Below are 17,548 nucleotides of genomic sequence, written 5' to 3' on the forward strand. Positions count from 1 at the left end.
TCAGAATAATTTCAGAATTCTCAGCAGAGTCAATGAAAGTAAAAGGGCCTGGAATGGACTGGGAAGGTGGCTCAGGCCCTGGGTTTGATTCCTCAGCACCACATAAGCAAAAAGAAAAATGCTGGAGGGGGCTCTGTGGCTCAAGTGGTAGAACACTAGCCTTGAACTGAAGAGCTGAGGGACAGCACCAAGCCCAGAGTTCAGGCCCCAAGACTGGATCCCCTCCCAAAACAACAAAAGGGCCTGGAATGATGTTGTATGTCCTAAAGACAAACAACTATCAACTAAGAATACACCACTCAGCCAAATTCTCCTTCATAACATCAGGACAAATAAAAATCTTTCAGAAAAAAACAAACACTGAAACCATATATCTCCACCAAATAGGATTATAAAAGACATGTAAATGTACCCTACACATAGAAAACCAGCAAGAGCTCAATAAAAGCCAAGAAGCAGCCCCAAACAGACAGTCTAAGAATCTTAGGAAGAATCCAGTGCGCACAGCCCCAAACAAGATGGATACCATGGCAGCAATTACCAAACACCTCAATCCTAATTCTCAGTTTTAAATGGAATCAACTCTCCAATTAAGCGACATAGATTGTCTACGTGGATAAAAAAATCTGCCTTCAAGAAACATACCTTGTCCACAAAAACAAACGTCTTGTGAAAATGGAAGGATGGAGTAAAGTCTAGCAAGTGAACAGCCACCATAAACAGGTGGGAGTTGAAATCCAAATGTCAGGTACAAGGGACTTCAAGTTAAAATTAGCAAGAAGAGATAAAGAATATCATTACATATTCATTAAGGGATCTCTCCCTCAGAAGTATATTACAATTTTAAATATCTGTTCACCAAAAAACAGAGGACCCAAATTAATCCAAGGAACACTATTTGTCCTAAAATCTCACATAGATTGAAAGACATTAATTGTTGGGGACTTTAAATCACCACTATCCTAGTTGGATACAACAACACAGCAAAACTCAGAGAGAAACCTCAGATATAAAGAACTGCATAGATCAACTAGACTTAACAGACATGTACAGAATATAACACCCATCTGCATCTGAATACATATTCTTCTCAGCAGCTCATTGAACATTCTCCAAAATAGATCACATTTATGTAACAAAGGAAATTTGTTCCAATTCAGAGACATTGAAATTACCCCCTGCATTCTCTCAAACCGCAAGGGAATAAAAGGAAAATTCAACACCAAAAGCCACCCAAGAAAATCCTGTAACACATGGAGGCTGAACAACACCTTGTCGAACCACCAGTGGGTCATGGAACACATTAGAATGGACATTCAAATGCTCATGATATTTAACAAAAATGAACAGACAAATTACCAGCTCCTCTGGGACACAGCAAAGGTTGTACTCAGATGTAAGTTTATAGCTGAGTCGATATAACAACAAACTGGAGAGATTTGAATACCAATAATGTGACAATTCTGCCAAGTTCTATCTACAAATTTAATGCAATACCTATCAACATTTCAACCTCATTCATCAGTGAAAAAGAAGAAGCAACCCCCAAATTCACATGCAACATTGAACAACAAAAACAATCTTTAGTAGAAAGAACAGTGCTGGGAGAATATCAATACAAAATTTCAAATTCCAATACAAAGCGATAGTAATCAAAGCAGCTTTTTCCTGGCACAAGAATAGAGCTGAGGTGCAATGGAATTGAACTGAAGACCCAGAAATGAACCCACAGACCTGTAGCTGCCTAAACTTATATTAGGAAGATAAAACAATAGAATGGATGAAAGGCAGCATCTTCTGTAAATGCTGCTTTCCAGATGTAGGAAATACAAAATCTAAACCTAAATTCTTATATATCACCCTGTACCAGAATCAACTCCAGGTGGATCAAAGACTTCACTATGAAAGCAGACACATGGAAACATTAGAGGAAGGAATAGGAGTTATTCTAGGGCTCCTTGACAATGGACTAATTTTTCTGAAGAAAGACCCAGAAACACAAAAACTCAAAGAAAAGGTTGGACAAAAGGGATTTCGGGCAACAGCATACTTCTTCAGGGGAAAGTACATAGCTACCAAGATCAAAGGAAAGCCCAGAGATCGGGGAAAAAAATCTTCATTACCCATTCAACAGACAAGGATGTCTTACCTAAAATATAATTAGAACTCACAAAATTGAACCCAACACCAACAAATTCTCAAAGAAACAGCCGCCCCACTAAAAATTGGGTTAAAGACTAGCAGGGAAACAATAGCAAGTAATAAAAAACTACTTGTTTCGTTACCTTGGTGTTGATTTCACTTAACATCATCTTATCTTGTCAATATGTACATAGCGTTTGACTTTTCTGCTTGCCCAGACATATACTATTTATAGCAAATAAATTGTTTCTATTTTTTTTTGCTTTGTATGTTCCTCCCCTACATTATAATCCGTGTTTTCATTGTATATAATGTCGGTGCCTTGCATCTTGAATATACACTTCTCTAATTTGGAGAGAGAAAGAGAAAAAAAAGTTTATATAGGGATACAGGTTTCCCATTGTAACAGTGACATCTACAAGACACTTTGCTGAAAAAGAAACTTTACAATAGGTGTGTGGGCGGGGGAGAATGTAGTTGTGGAGGCGGAAGGGATGGTAGGGGAAAAACAAAGGAAGAGGCAATACTTGATAGGAAATGTACTCATTACCTTGCTCAGGTAACTGGTACCCCTCTGTAAAGTATTCTTTTTTATTGTGAAAATACCGTACAGAGGGGTTACAATTACATGGGCAATGACATGAGTACATTTCTACTTAAGCATTGTTGCATCCTTCTTTGTTTCCCCTTACTATCCCTTCCCATTTCTTCCCACAATACCCATTCACCCCGCAGACCCCCCTGACAAAGCTGAAAATTTCGTTTTTCGACATAATATCTTGTACATCTCGGTGTTGCAATGGGTCCACGTGTATTCCAATTTAAACAATTTGTGTTTCCCTTCCCCTCCACAAATTACACTAACATCAAATACAGTGAATACAGGGGTGATATCGTCTGCAAGGTCCAATAAAACAACAAAGAAATATTTACAACATATGTTAGAAACAATAGCCAGAAAGAAAAAAAAAAACATTTAGGTCTTTATCTTGGGGTTCATTTCGCCTAACATCAACTTGTCTTAACATTTCTGCTTGTTTCAGATATACTAGGTACTACAAATATGGGAAACAATGGGACCTATTTTTCTTTGGGCCTGGATTACTTCATTTAGTATAATTTTTTCCAAGACTTTGCATTTCCTAGCAAATGGGGCAATGTCATTTTTTCTGATGGAGGCATTGAATTCCATTGTATATATATATATACACCACATTTTCTTGATCCATTCATCTACTGAGGAGCATCTACTTTGGAATACATTATGGAGGTTCCTAAAAAGACTCCATGTAGAACTCATCTATAACCCAGCAATCCCACTTTTTGGCATTTACCCAAATGATCACAATCAAGACAATACTAAATCTACCAGCACAACTATGTTTTCTGTGGCATTATTTACCAGAGCTAAGATATATACAGTATTCTTATTCTTACAATAAAAAAAAACTTAATTAAAAAGACTTCAAGAGAGACTTCTCTGAAGAGGAAATAAGATTGGCCAAAATACACATGAAGAAATGCTCAACTTCTCTAGCCACAAAAGACGTGCAAATCAACACAACAGTGAGATTCCACATCACCTCAGTAAAAATGACTATGATCAAGAAATCTAATAAAAGATCCTGGAATGGATGTGGTCAAATGCATACCCTACTTCATTTTGTGTGTGTGTGGGGGGGAATTAACTTGTTCAACTACCTTTGAAAGGAGTATAGAAGCTACTCAAAGGACAATGCATAGAGCTCACGCATCATCCAGCAATCCCATGTTTGTCCTTTGGCACAAATTATTACAAATAAGGCCATAAAACTTTTATTTGCATAATAAAGTGTACCACAGCATTATTCACCCCCAAAACGTCAGGAGATGAACTGATTAAAAAATGTGATAGATAGAGAGGGAGAATATATTTTATTGAATGAATATTTCAAATGTATAAACATGCATGTACATATGTATATACATATGTATGTATGCATGTATATACATATATTCATATATATGTATATATGTATATTATGTATATAGATGCATATATATACATATTAAATACATTATTTATATATTAGATATGTATATATATTCATATATTGAATAAATTGTGTATGTATTATATAAGTATATACTGTAAATATATTATATATTTCTATATATTTGTATATATAATATATGCAATATTGGTTCATATACAAATATTTATATATACAATATGTAGTATATATTACATTATTATAATTAATGTTATAACATAAAATATATCAAATATATACCATATAAAATACATAATAAACATATTATCATTTACATATATACATATCTATAGATATAAATGTATACTATATAATATGTAATATGCAATATAATATATAGGTATATATATGGATATACACATATGATATATAAGCATATATAATATATATGCTATGTATTTGTAGGTATATGTATTAAATATAAATATGTCATATATTTACATATTTATATAATATATATTATATTTGATATATAATATGTAATATATCTCTATTTTTATATAATATATACCTATGTATATGTATCTGCCTATATATACCTAATTTTTATGGGAATATATCGGTATATATTCCTGTATATTAACATATATACCTAAATATCCTATGTATATATCTGTATATATACCTATATATTATATCTAACATGTAATATATGTATATATACATATTATATATTCATATTATGTATATATCCATATATACAAGTTATATATAATATAAGCCATATTTTACATTACATATTTATGAATTATATATAATATATTACATATACACCTATGTAATATTTATTATATAAGTACATACATGTATATACCTATATATATGTAGGTATATATATATTTGTATATATAAACTTTACTACACACGTTTATACACATATAATATATATAATATATAGGTATATGTGTATATATTATATATTATAATTATAATTCTTAATAGACAATGTACTCATTACTTTAATCATGTAACTCAAACATCTTTGGTTTGTTATTTTTGGGGGTCTAGAAAGAATGTTAATGCCCCATTTGTTAGAAAATATAAAGACATAGAATAAATTATATAAAGTAAAGTAAGCCAGGGCCAAGAAACATAGGTCCCATGGTTTCTCTTATGTGCAATAACTAGTATATTTCTAAGAGAAGCAGAAACAGGTCAAATAAGTTGATGTTAAGTGATATTAAGTGCAAGATAGGGACTCAAATTTTTCTTTCTTTTTTTGCGATTGTTTCTAACACATTTATAAGATGATTTTTTTTTACTTTGTATGTCCTTCCCCCATGACATCACCCCTGTTTTCATTGTATTTGTTCTTGGTATACTTTGTGGAGGAGAAAGAAAAAAACTGTTAAATAGGAATACAGGTGGAACCATTGTAATGAGATGTTCAAGATGTTACGTCGAAAATGAACTTTACGACTTTGGCCAGGCGTGGGGGTGAGGGTGGGGGGTTGAGAAGGGGTAAGCAAGGCAGAAGAGAGGAGTCAGGGAGTGGGGAAGAGAAGTGGGAAGGAATGGGAAATTGAGACAAAGGTGGAAGCAACAATGCTTGATAAGAAAGGTACTCATTACAATTTTCACAGAAAAATAAATAAATAAATAAATAAATAGAATAAGTCTCTTTGGACAGTATCTTTACAATGAAGTATATAATGAAATAAGTTAGGACTTCATAACTTTGCTTACAACCCATGACTTTGGAGACATCACAGCCCTTTTGTAAACATTTGTGCATTAATGACAATTGAGTTTTGGCATTCCATTGTGACATCACTAACCAATTGTGGCTTCACATATGTATTGTGATTTCAACATGCTTGTGGCACCACCAACTAATTGTGACATTAAAACATTATTACATCATATTTTTACATCACATTGCCATTATGATATAACTGCCCATTGTGTTTTCCCAAACCGAGTATGTTCTCATATTATTTTAGAAAATTCCTGGCCTTTGGCACTCCCAGCTCTTTCCTTGAACTCCTGTACTCCTGTACTAGGAGCAAATAAAATGGAAGAAGTACTTGTGTTATTTCAATCTCACTTTTTTTGATCTCAAACACAATTTGACCTAATCACCCCGCTCATATAACAAACCCATTATGATGTTACATTGCCATATTTTAATCATGATCACATTGTGACAATTATACTGTCATATTGAGACAGTAATATCACCCTGACAATGTGATGTCACAAAATCATGTCATGATTACTTCTTAGCATATGAATATTTCTTAGTTCCTTGGAATAAACACAAGTCCATTGTGACATCACAATCCCTTTTTCTACCCATATTCTCATTGTGAAATAGTGACAATTGAGATCAGATATGCCATAGTAATATCACAAACCCCTTGTTACATCATCACTATTTGGACATCACATTCCTGGTATGACACCATCAGCTCATTTTGGCCTCATAATACTACAATTTCATAATAGTATTATGATATTACATATGGACTGATACATCATACATCCAATATGGATGTGTATCATATGAAATGCTTTTATTTCAAATGTGACATGTGTTTTGTTATCAGAAACCCATTGTGACTGCATAACCATTGTGGTATCAATAATCCATTGTGACATCACAAACTCCTGTTCTCATAATTTTGGTAAAATGTTACCTTTGGGATATCTTAGGCCATTTGTGAGCTCATTATCTGTTTTAGACTTCCTAATATTTCATGTGTGACATGTCATAGAAAACCACTGTGACAACATGATTGCTGTAACATCACACTGCCAGATGTCATGAACATTGTGTCACATAGTGACATCACAAACCTCTTTGGACTTTATCGCATTTGTGTTGAGACCTGCATTTGGAGATACCCCAATCCCTTTTTGAACTTATATATTTATTTAGACTAAATGACAATAGAGATCTACCGTGACATTTTAATTTCAGCATCCCATTGTGAGCTCAGAAATCTGCTGTGACCTCATCACAATTATGGCATCAACAACTATTTATGACATAAAAACATTATGTCATGGTATGGGGACATCACATTTTCTTTGTGATATCATTGTCCCATTTTGTTTTCACAAACCTCTTTTAACCCCATCACATGTTAGAAAACTGATGTGCTTTGGGACTTCTAACTCCTTCCTTGAAAGCAGATCCTCATTGTAAAACAGTAGCAATTGAAATCAGACCTGTGATTGAAATATTACAAGTGTGGTCACATCATTATCCTATTGCTGATGTCATAACCACTGTGACATTACAAAATCATTGTGACATCATATTGTAGTTGTGACATTATTATAATATTGAGACATCCTAACCTGTTATGACCTCTCAGAACCACTGATAAAAACACAAGGCCTCCTTTGTGACATCAAAGTCCCTTTATTTACTTATATCCTCATTGTGGATTAAGGACAACAAAACTTCCATTGCAACATCAGAAACCTATAGTGACCTCATCACCAGTATGACATCACAAGCTTGTCCCCTCATCGTAACTTTTGAAATGCTGCCAGTGTGATAATTAGACCCTTTGTGAGCTTATATTCTGTTTTCAAGCACATAATATTTATGACATGTGATACTATAAAACACTGTGACATCATGAAAATTGTGACATAACATTGTCAGAGGTCATGACCACTTTGCCACATTTTGACCATCATAAGCTTGTTAGGAATTCATCACATTCTTGCCAACACATGCCTTTGGAGACCTCACAAACCCTTTCTGAGCTCATATAATCATTGGCAGTTAGACAACTCATAGGGACATCACAAAATTCTTGTGACATCGTCAACATTCTGAGATCAACCAATAATTGTGACAACATTACATAATCATGACATATCATATTGACATTGTGATATTTCTGTTCCATTGGGTTTTCACGAACATTATGACTTTATAACATTTTAGAAAATTCATAGGCTTTGGGACTTTAAGCTCCATATGTACTTGTGTATTATGACCCATAACATCAAGACAATCCTTTGAGACACATTTAAGATAACAAACAAATTTATTTACAATAGAAAAGGACCTGCAGCTACCTTGTACTGGACTAGATACCCAGAGACATGAGCAGCCGCGATCACCTCAGACCACCAATGGGCAGCCCTGTCCTTTATTAATTGTTCTGCAAAACAAGAGCCCCCCAAATTAAAATCTCCAAAGCTCCAAACTTCAAAGAGCAAGGCTTTTTTCTTTTCCCTTCCTTCCATGTTTTCTACACACCACTCCTATCTCCCAGGTTCTTCTCCTTTCCCCTTCCACCACTTCCTTCTCTTCAGGCCCCTCCACACTCCACACAATTGACCTGCTCTACCCTAGTGGCCAATTGTCATGCTTCCCTTCCTACTATCTCAACTCCGTCTCCTCCCAGGGCTTTCCCAACCTACTATCTCACGGCTATCTTCCTTCCAGGACTTTCTCCTCTTTCTCTCCTGGTCTATTGTTCTGAACCCACAGCCTATAGATAGATTGTACCCCTCTGGCACATCAAAGGCTCTCTGGCCGTACAATTTGCAAACCATCTCAAACTGCACACTGCCCAGTCACTACGTGACAGCTCACCATGTCGGGCTTGACACACTATCCCCTCCGGCAGCATGCTCTGTCCCATTTGGTGGAAAGCCTTGTCCACTGCAGCATATCAAGCCAAGGGGCTACACTGATTTTTGGGGCGTGGTGACCATTGGGGCCCCACTGGTTAGTATATCCACCACTGGTCTTCATGTACAATCAAATCATTGATTCCTTCTGGAACAAATCCTAAACTTTCCCTTCTCTCCCTTGCCCTCAACAGATTTAAAATACAATTATAACAAATAATAAGGAGTAAACCATAAAAACACAGAAGTTAGCACTAAAGTGGAAAATCTTTCCCTAATGGATTCTTTGAGTTTCTCATGCATCTTTCTCTGGATAACCTTCCACTTGAGAATGATGGATCCAAGGCTGATTCCCTGCAGCATTAATAGCAACACCAAGTAAGTTTCTTTCCAAATGGGCTCAAATATAGGAGCATGATGCCTTTTTAAACAGACCAGCTCTCCAGGCAAGAAAGTGTGGTGGAATTTTTCTCAGGAGGCCAGTGGATAAGTCAAAGAACATGGTGCAAAGACTGCAGGGACTGTACAGATTGTGGTTAGACATTTCTATTGATATACCTTTCCCAAGTTTAGGAATAAATATCAGAGGCTGAAGAAGGCACAGGATGCAATGCTGCCATCCTTGCTAGTGACAAAGTAGGACAGGAGAATATCCTGACACTCTACATGGAAATCAAGGCCCAGAGAAAGGAGCTGGACATAATGCAAAAATGTATTAGGATGAAGTGCATACTAATTATAAGCTATGAATCATGTGAGCTGAAATTCAACAAAGAAAGAATAGAAAGAGCAGTTGATGGGGTTGACTAGAGGTGCCATGTCATAGAAGAAGAGACCATGAAAACTGAACAGCAAAATATCAGAGTCAAGAAAGAGTTTGTTATTCTTCAGAAAGAGTTAAAGGACAGCCATGCTCTGATGGGGAATGCTCAGGAAAGTGAAAGAGCATTAGGAAGAAAAACAGAACAGTTAAACAGTTGAAAGGTCTGTTACAAAATACACTTAAGGGAAAGAAATAGAAGCTATTAGAGGAAAAGGCCAAAGAGACTTTTGAGATCTCACCAAAAATATAATGCAGAAGTAGCAGGTCTCAATGGAATAGTTGGAGGTGGAAAAAAACCCTTTTAATAGCACCATTTCAAACTTAAAGGAGGAGCTGAAGACCAATTAGAGGTGTTGTGAGAAGGAGCAGCAGTTGGGGAGTGGAAGGAATTGTGTGCTCCTGGAAGAACACTTGCAGGATAAGGAGGACTTTGACATGGAGATTGGGATCATGAAAACTAGCTTCAAAGAAAAGGAGGAGGACAAAAGGGAAGAGGATTCCAAGTTTCAGACTGAAGTCAGAGTACTAAGTAGGAGTTAAAGAAAATAGAGATCCCTGAGGTTCAGAGAAACAACTGAATTATCAGGTAGCTCAGGAGACCACTCTAAGCACAGTGGAGTGTCTACAGCTACTAATCATTATGATTGAAAGAAGGAGGAAAAATAGTGATATCAAGTGTGCAAGTGTGGACACTAAATTTCTGTAAAATGGTTATAGCCTCAAGTCTTCTGTCTGTTTATATCTGGTTATCAGGCACCCTGGTAAAATGTCCCAGGCCAATGCCTAAAACAGTTTGTCCTCAGCCTTACAAACATATGTAATGTGCGTAGAAATTTCCCAACAGGTGAATGCTGGAAATCTTGAACTCATGGAGAGAGTGTTTATGCAAGTTACCTCATATGGTTAATTTGAAGAAGCGGATTCATAGAGGTAAAGCCTGAAATATGGGTATCAATATGATAATGTGATGTCAAGATGCTATGAATTCACTATTGTTAGTTTGGTAATATCACTGTAAGCTGATAGTTTCATAATGACAATGTGTCACACTGGTGATGACCCAAAGTGTATGTGATGTTAAAAGGCATGTCTGATATAAATTGTTCTAGGATCACATCAAAATATGGTACACAAAGGGACTGTGATGTCACAAAGGCTCTGAGGTGTGTCAAAGGTGCTAAAAGGTAAAACTAGGTTGGGATATCACAACGTGATAGTGATATCACAATGGCAATGTGATATCACAGTGGGTTTGTAATGTCACAGTGGTAATGAGGCCACGATGTGAGAGTGATGTCAACCGTGAGTTTAGAATGTGATCATCTCATGTCCGATATCATTTGAGAATGTTTCACAATGAGGATACTAGATCATAGAAAGAGCTTGAAGTCCAAAGACCATGGATTTTGTAAAATGTTATGAAGTCAAAATAGAATTGTGAAAACACATTAGGACAATAATATCCTAATGGAAATGTGATGTCACAATATTATGTCATAGAAATGTTTTGAAGACACAATTGGTGATCCATAATTGTGATACTGTCACAGTAATTTTGGGAGATCACAATGAGTTGGTGATGTCAGTATGGCATGGTGTATGTCAATTATTCTGAACTCTAAATGAGTACATGTGTTCAAAAAGGGATGGTTATATCCCAAAGGCATGTGTTATCACAAATGGGAGGAAGTCCTAACAGGTTTGTGATGTCACAATGTGACAAAAGGGTCATAATGTGTGATAACATAGTGGTCATAATGTGACTGTGGATTTCTCCTATCATGTCATACTTAACATATGACAAGGTCAAAAACAGATCAAGAGTTCAAAACTGGCATAAGAAATCACAATTGCAGCATGTCACATAAGTTATGAGGACAGGGCAGGTTTGTGATATCATAATGGCAAAATGATGTCACAAAGCATTGTAATTTCACAATGGTTATGAAATCATAATGGGTTTCAAATTTCAACACACAGGACACATTTGAAATGGAATGAACTCACAGAATAGGAATTCCTAATGTATGATGTCATTTTAGTTTAGTGATGTAACAATGAGTTGATGGTGTAAAATGAAAATATGGTATCAAAATGGTGCTCTCACAAACAAAAGGTGAGCTTACATTGGAATGTATAATCTCATTTCAATAGTTTACATTTAGACTAAGGATATGCAAAGAGACTGTGATGTCACAAAGGATATTTGTGTATTTATAGGTGCTAATAGGTCATAATAGGTTTAGGATATCACAATGGGATCATGATGTCATAACAGCAATGTGATATCACAATGGGTTTGTGATGTCACAAATAACTTTGAAATATCACAAATACATGTCCAAATTCAATTGCTATGAGGATACAAGTTCAAAGAAGGTCCTTGAAGTTCCAATGGCGAATTTTCTAAAAGATCATAAGGTCATAATTCATGAAATCCCAAAGAGACAGTGATATCATGATGGCAAGCTGTCAAAATATCATTTTATCATAATGTTTTTATGTCACAATGAGTTGGCAATGCCCTAATGGTGATGAAGTTACAATAGGTTTGTGATGTAACAATGTGCTGATGTCACAATGGCATTCTGAATCTCAATTTTCATTAATTCCCAATTAGTATATGGGTTCAAAAATGGACTCTGATGTCTCTAAAGACATGTTTTGTTACAAATGTGATGAAGTCCTAACTGTGTGATGCACTAGGTGGCACAGTGATGATGTCTGACAGTGTGGAGTCACAGTGGGCATGATGATACAGTGGACTTCTGAAATCACATATCATATTAGGAATATTATGAGGCTGAAAACAGATTATGAGCTCACAAAGGCCTAAGATATCATAATGGAACCATGTCTACAAAAATATTTGGAAAGGACAGGTTTATGACATCACAGTATGTTAGTGATATCAAAATGGCTTGTAATATCACAAAGAGATTTTTATGTCACAATGGTTATGAGGTCACAATGGGTTTCTAATATCAACCAATATGCATTACATTTAAACCAGAATGAAATTACTGAATAGGTATTCACAATTAGTCTATGATCTCACAATGACAACTAGATGTCATAATGGTATGATCTCATTACAGTTTGATGATGTCACAATGAGTTGACGATGTCATAATGACAATGCAATTTGGCACTGATAATGATGTCACAAAAGTTTTGTGATATTACAATGGCATGTCCTTAGTTCACAATGAATATATGGGTAAATAAAGTTACTAAGATATCACAAAAATGTGTGTTTTTTTCAAAGTTGCTAAGAGGTCATATAAAGTTTGGAGTGTCACAATTTAGTCGTGGTGTCCCAAAGGCAATGTGATTTCAAAATGGGTTTGTGAGGTCAGTTTTGATGAGGTGTTAATGGGTTAGTCACAACTAGTGATATAAAATTTTTATGACAAGTTTGTAATATCACAATGACATGTCCAAATTCAATACCTTCTAGTTCAAAACGAGGCCACCATGATAACTAAAGGAGTATCTAAATTCTGCAGAAACTGAAAATCATCATGGCACTTTGCTCTAGCTGTCTGGTGGGGGCAGGACATGTTGCTACAGGCAGATTGGCATTCTGCTGGAGGGGGTTTGATATCAATCTCCACACGTTTAGCAATCAAGTAGTGATGGGGCTGTGGGCAGTTTGTGAATTGACCATTGAGATATCTTAGAAAGGAGACTGGTTGGTGTTGGGTAGGGGTACAGACTATGTGTTCTGAGTAACTGAATAGGAGTAAATGCGGGGAAATACCTGGAAGGAAAGACAGGGAGACAGCAGGAGGGGAAAGACCTGGGAGGAGAGGAATTGAAGGAAAGCCATAGGGCAAAAATGGCCACTGGCCACTGGGCCAGAAGGGCAATCCTGTGGAATGTGGAAAGTCCTAAAGAGAAGACGGAAGTGATAGATAGGAAAAATGGAAAGACCTTGGAAGGAAGGACAATTCAGTAGAGAGGGAGGGAGGAAGAAAAAAGTAAAAAGGCTTGCCTTTTGAAGTAAAGAGATTTGGAGATCAGAATTGTGTGTGTGGCCGGTGGTGATTTGCAGACCAATAAACAAAGGGTGGGACTGCCCATTGGAGGTCAGAGTTTTGTTGGTCAAGTGTGCTTTTGTCTCTGGATATCCAGCACACAATCAGGCATTCTCAGGCCCTTTTTGTGTAAATAAATTTGTTTATTCTCTTAAATGTGCCTCTATGCACTGTTTTGTGCTTTAGAGGTTATAATTTTTGGATGCTCCAGTGAGATGGCCATGGGCCTGGACTCAAGGAAACCCCTCTTAGGTAAGTTTCTCAGGCCTCAGAACTGAAAGTCTCCCTTGAGTGTTTATTTCTCAAGGACCAACAAAGTTGAGACTCATTTATAAATCCTGTAGTGTTGAGTCTTGGTAAGCATGATAGCCTGTTTTGCAGACCTTTTCTGAAGGTCATTTGTGGCTTCCTTGAGATGCCATCTGGGACCTCCTTGAGAGGTCATTTGGGCTTCCTTGGGAAGCGATCGAGGTCCTCCTAGAGAATTTATCTGTCATGTTATCTCTGACCTCCTCTGGTGTTCATCTGGTGCTTCCTTGAGAAGCCATCACTGTGGTATCTTAGGACTCTTGTCAGCTCATAATCAGATTATCTGTTTTATGCCTTATAATGTTTCAGTTATAACATTTCTTGTGAAATTACAAACTCATGGAGTCATCACTAACCCAATGTGAACTCACTGTCATTCACAAACCCACTGTGAAATCACACTGACATTGTGACATCATGATCACATTTTGACACACCAAACTTATTTTGACCTCCTAGCAGTTTTGAAAAAAACACATGGTCTTTGTGACTTCATTGTCAGTGTATCCTTATCTTAATTTTGACCAGACTTAGAATCACATTTTTAAAGGTATCATCACAAACCTTTTGTGACATCATCTCCAGAGAAACATCAAATTGTTAATATGCTATCAACAGGTTATTGTGATATCACTGAACTATTGTGACAGCATTATCACATCATATTTTTGTTGGGATGTGTTAGGCACATTGTGAATGCATATTCTGTGATTTCATTCCATTTCACATTTGTGGGTTTATAGGAGAAACGCATTGTGTTCCCATAATTATTGTCACATCACAATTTCTTTTTGATATACCCATTGCATCAGCACTGTAACGTTTCAAACACATTGTGAAATCACATTGCCATTGTGCTTTCACAATCACATTGTGACATTACAAACCCTACTATGAATTGTTAGCTTCTTTGAAAAAACACATTGCCTTTGTGACATCACAATCCCTATCTTTATCATTATCCACTTTGTGATCTAATGATAATTGAGATGTCATGTCATGCCATGGTAACATCACAACCCATTTGTGTCATCATCACCAGTATAACATCACATTTTTGTTATGACAAAATCAGCTCATTGGGACATCAAAAAACTACAGTGAAACCATTGCATTCTCACATCACAGTGTCATTATGATGCCATAGACACATTGGGCATGCCTATTCTGTAATTTCATTCTATTTCAAATGTGGCATGTTTTGATATCAGAAATGCAGTATGACTATTGTGGTATCACAGTGTAAATATATTACAACTAACACATTGTGACATCACAAACCTGTCTCTCCTCATAACTTTTATGACATACTACCTATGTGATATCAGAAATCCACTGAGATGTCATGACCACACGGACATTACACTGCCAGATTTCATGACCATTGTATCACATGGTGACATCACAAACCGCATAGGACATCATCACAGTTGTGACAACACATGTATATTAAGACATCATAGTCCCTATGTGAATTCATATACTTATTGATACTACAAATACATTGTGACCTCACAGATATTGTCACTGCATCATCACTGTGGTATGAAAAACCCATTGTGACATCACATTGCCATTGTTATATCAGAATCACATTGTGACATCCTAAACCGAGTATGACCTCTTAGAGACACAATATCTCCTCAAAAAGATCTATGTGATTTTTTAAAATTAAATTGCTTTCAAAATTGTTCATCATTTTTATTGAACTTTTGAATTCTTTTTACTTTATTTCCTATGGGTACTTTTTGATTTTTGGCTTTACATAATTGCTGTTCTATTCATTCCCAAATAAACACACATCATATATAAGACAATTTCCTTCATTGTGTATGCATGCTTAATTCAGATATCAATTACTCAATTCACAAACCCCCAGCTGTGACTCCTTTAATTGTAGTATTATTTCCTTATACTTATATAATTTTTTCATGTTCCAATGTGGTTATTTATTTATTTTTATTAATAAGATTTTTTTAATTTTGAAAATACAGAGGAGTTACAGTTACAGGAACAAGGTAAGGACTCATGTTTTCTTTTCTTGCTATTGTTTAATATATTTATGTACGTTTTTGTTTCACTTTAAATTTTTTATTTTTTCATTTTCCTTTGTCTGTATCTCTTTTCTTTCTTTCTATCCTTTGCCTCTCTCTGCATATATCTTGGTTAAAGTCCCTCTCTCCGATTCCATCTCCACATTCCTCTAATCTTATTTTCTTCACACAATTCTCCCTAAACCTATCAATTTCTGGTCTGCTGACTCCTTCTTTGATTTTCTTAGCCCCTAGTTATTTGTTGTTGAACTAGATGTATCTATTGAACTTGAATATACATGTATTCATTTTGACTGTTTCAAAAAAATCTGTGCCACTAGAGAACTGTGATTGATGGTTGCCATAAAATAGTGTCCTTGAACGGTATTGGTTTTGCTTTAATACCCGAAGCGGAAGAAAAAGTGGACAAACACAAGAAAAATGGCAACTCCAGGTATCTAAACTCCCATTCATGATAATCAAGCAATAGAGCAGTTAATAATCCACAAATAGTCTACAACACTGATAAAAACTAATAAAAATGCTAAATAAAAAGATTGAACACCTGCAAAAGACTCTGTATAAAACTGATAGGAAAAGGCGTGAGTGTGATAGGAAAATTCATGAGCATGATGAGGCTAATCAAAGATTAATTGAGGAATTGTTCAGGTGGGATGGGAATAAATACAAATAATAGAGCATTCATTGGGTCCACTGTCAGAAATCTGGAAGAATACGAGGCCAGAAAAGGTATGCTGAAAGAAACCCAGACAATGGAAAGAGAGTCCAATGAAAATATATCCCATCCTTGCATTCACGTGAGAAATACATGGTAGTTGTTAGACTTATTTGCAGATCATCAACAATCCATGCAATATAAGCATGTTTATAAAAGCTCAAGCAATACTTCTATCATAAAATACTCATTGATAGTGCTATTGACTATAGGATTTCACCACATCTGAAATTAGGAAACAGAATTCTATTGACAACTATCAGAAATCCACATAGAACATCAAATTGCAATCATTTTGAGGAGAGAAATTTAAAAGGTATTTGAATAGATGCATATTCTGCATATTCTGCTAATTGCTTTCATATAAGGCTTGCTCTCTCACGTCTTTTTTGATCCACCAAGATTCCTTAATTTCATGGAACAGTAAACTGAGATGGAAAAAGCTAGTTAACTGGCAATCATGAGAGGGCCAAGAATAGAACTTAGGTTTGTAGATTCACTAAAATCAAGTTTTTTACGTTGGGAGGGGTGGGCAAGTTTAAGAATCATGGGTAGAAAGAGGTGGCTTCTTTTTTTTTTAAGCAACTCTAAATTCTATTGCTTGTATAATAATGAAAGGGCTATGCTTCATAAAACCTTATACATCTCAATCAGTGTAGATTTTAACTCTTGGCAGCCAGCTCCCATGAATGTCAGAGATAATTTGCTCAATTATATGACTTGTTATGCAATGCTCTGAATATTCTTTTTCCTCTTTCAAAAACAACACCTATCATTTCCTGTTTGGATTCTTTTATTCAGAGGTTAATTTTCTTGACCAGGAATCTGCA

Source organism: Dipodomys spectabilis, unplaced genomic scaffold (genome assembly GCF_019054845.1).
Source record: "Dipodomys spectabilis isolate Male_0828 unplaced genomic scaffold, ASM1905484v1 ptg000164l, whole genome shotgun sequence".
In the NCBI taxonomy this organism is placed as follows: Eukaryota; Metazoa; Chordata; class Mammalia; order Rodentia; family Heteromyidae; genus Dipodomys; species Dipodomys spectabilis.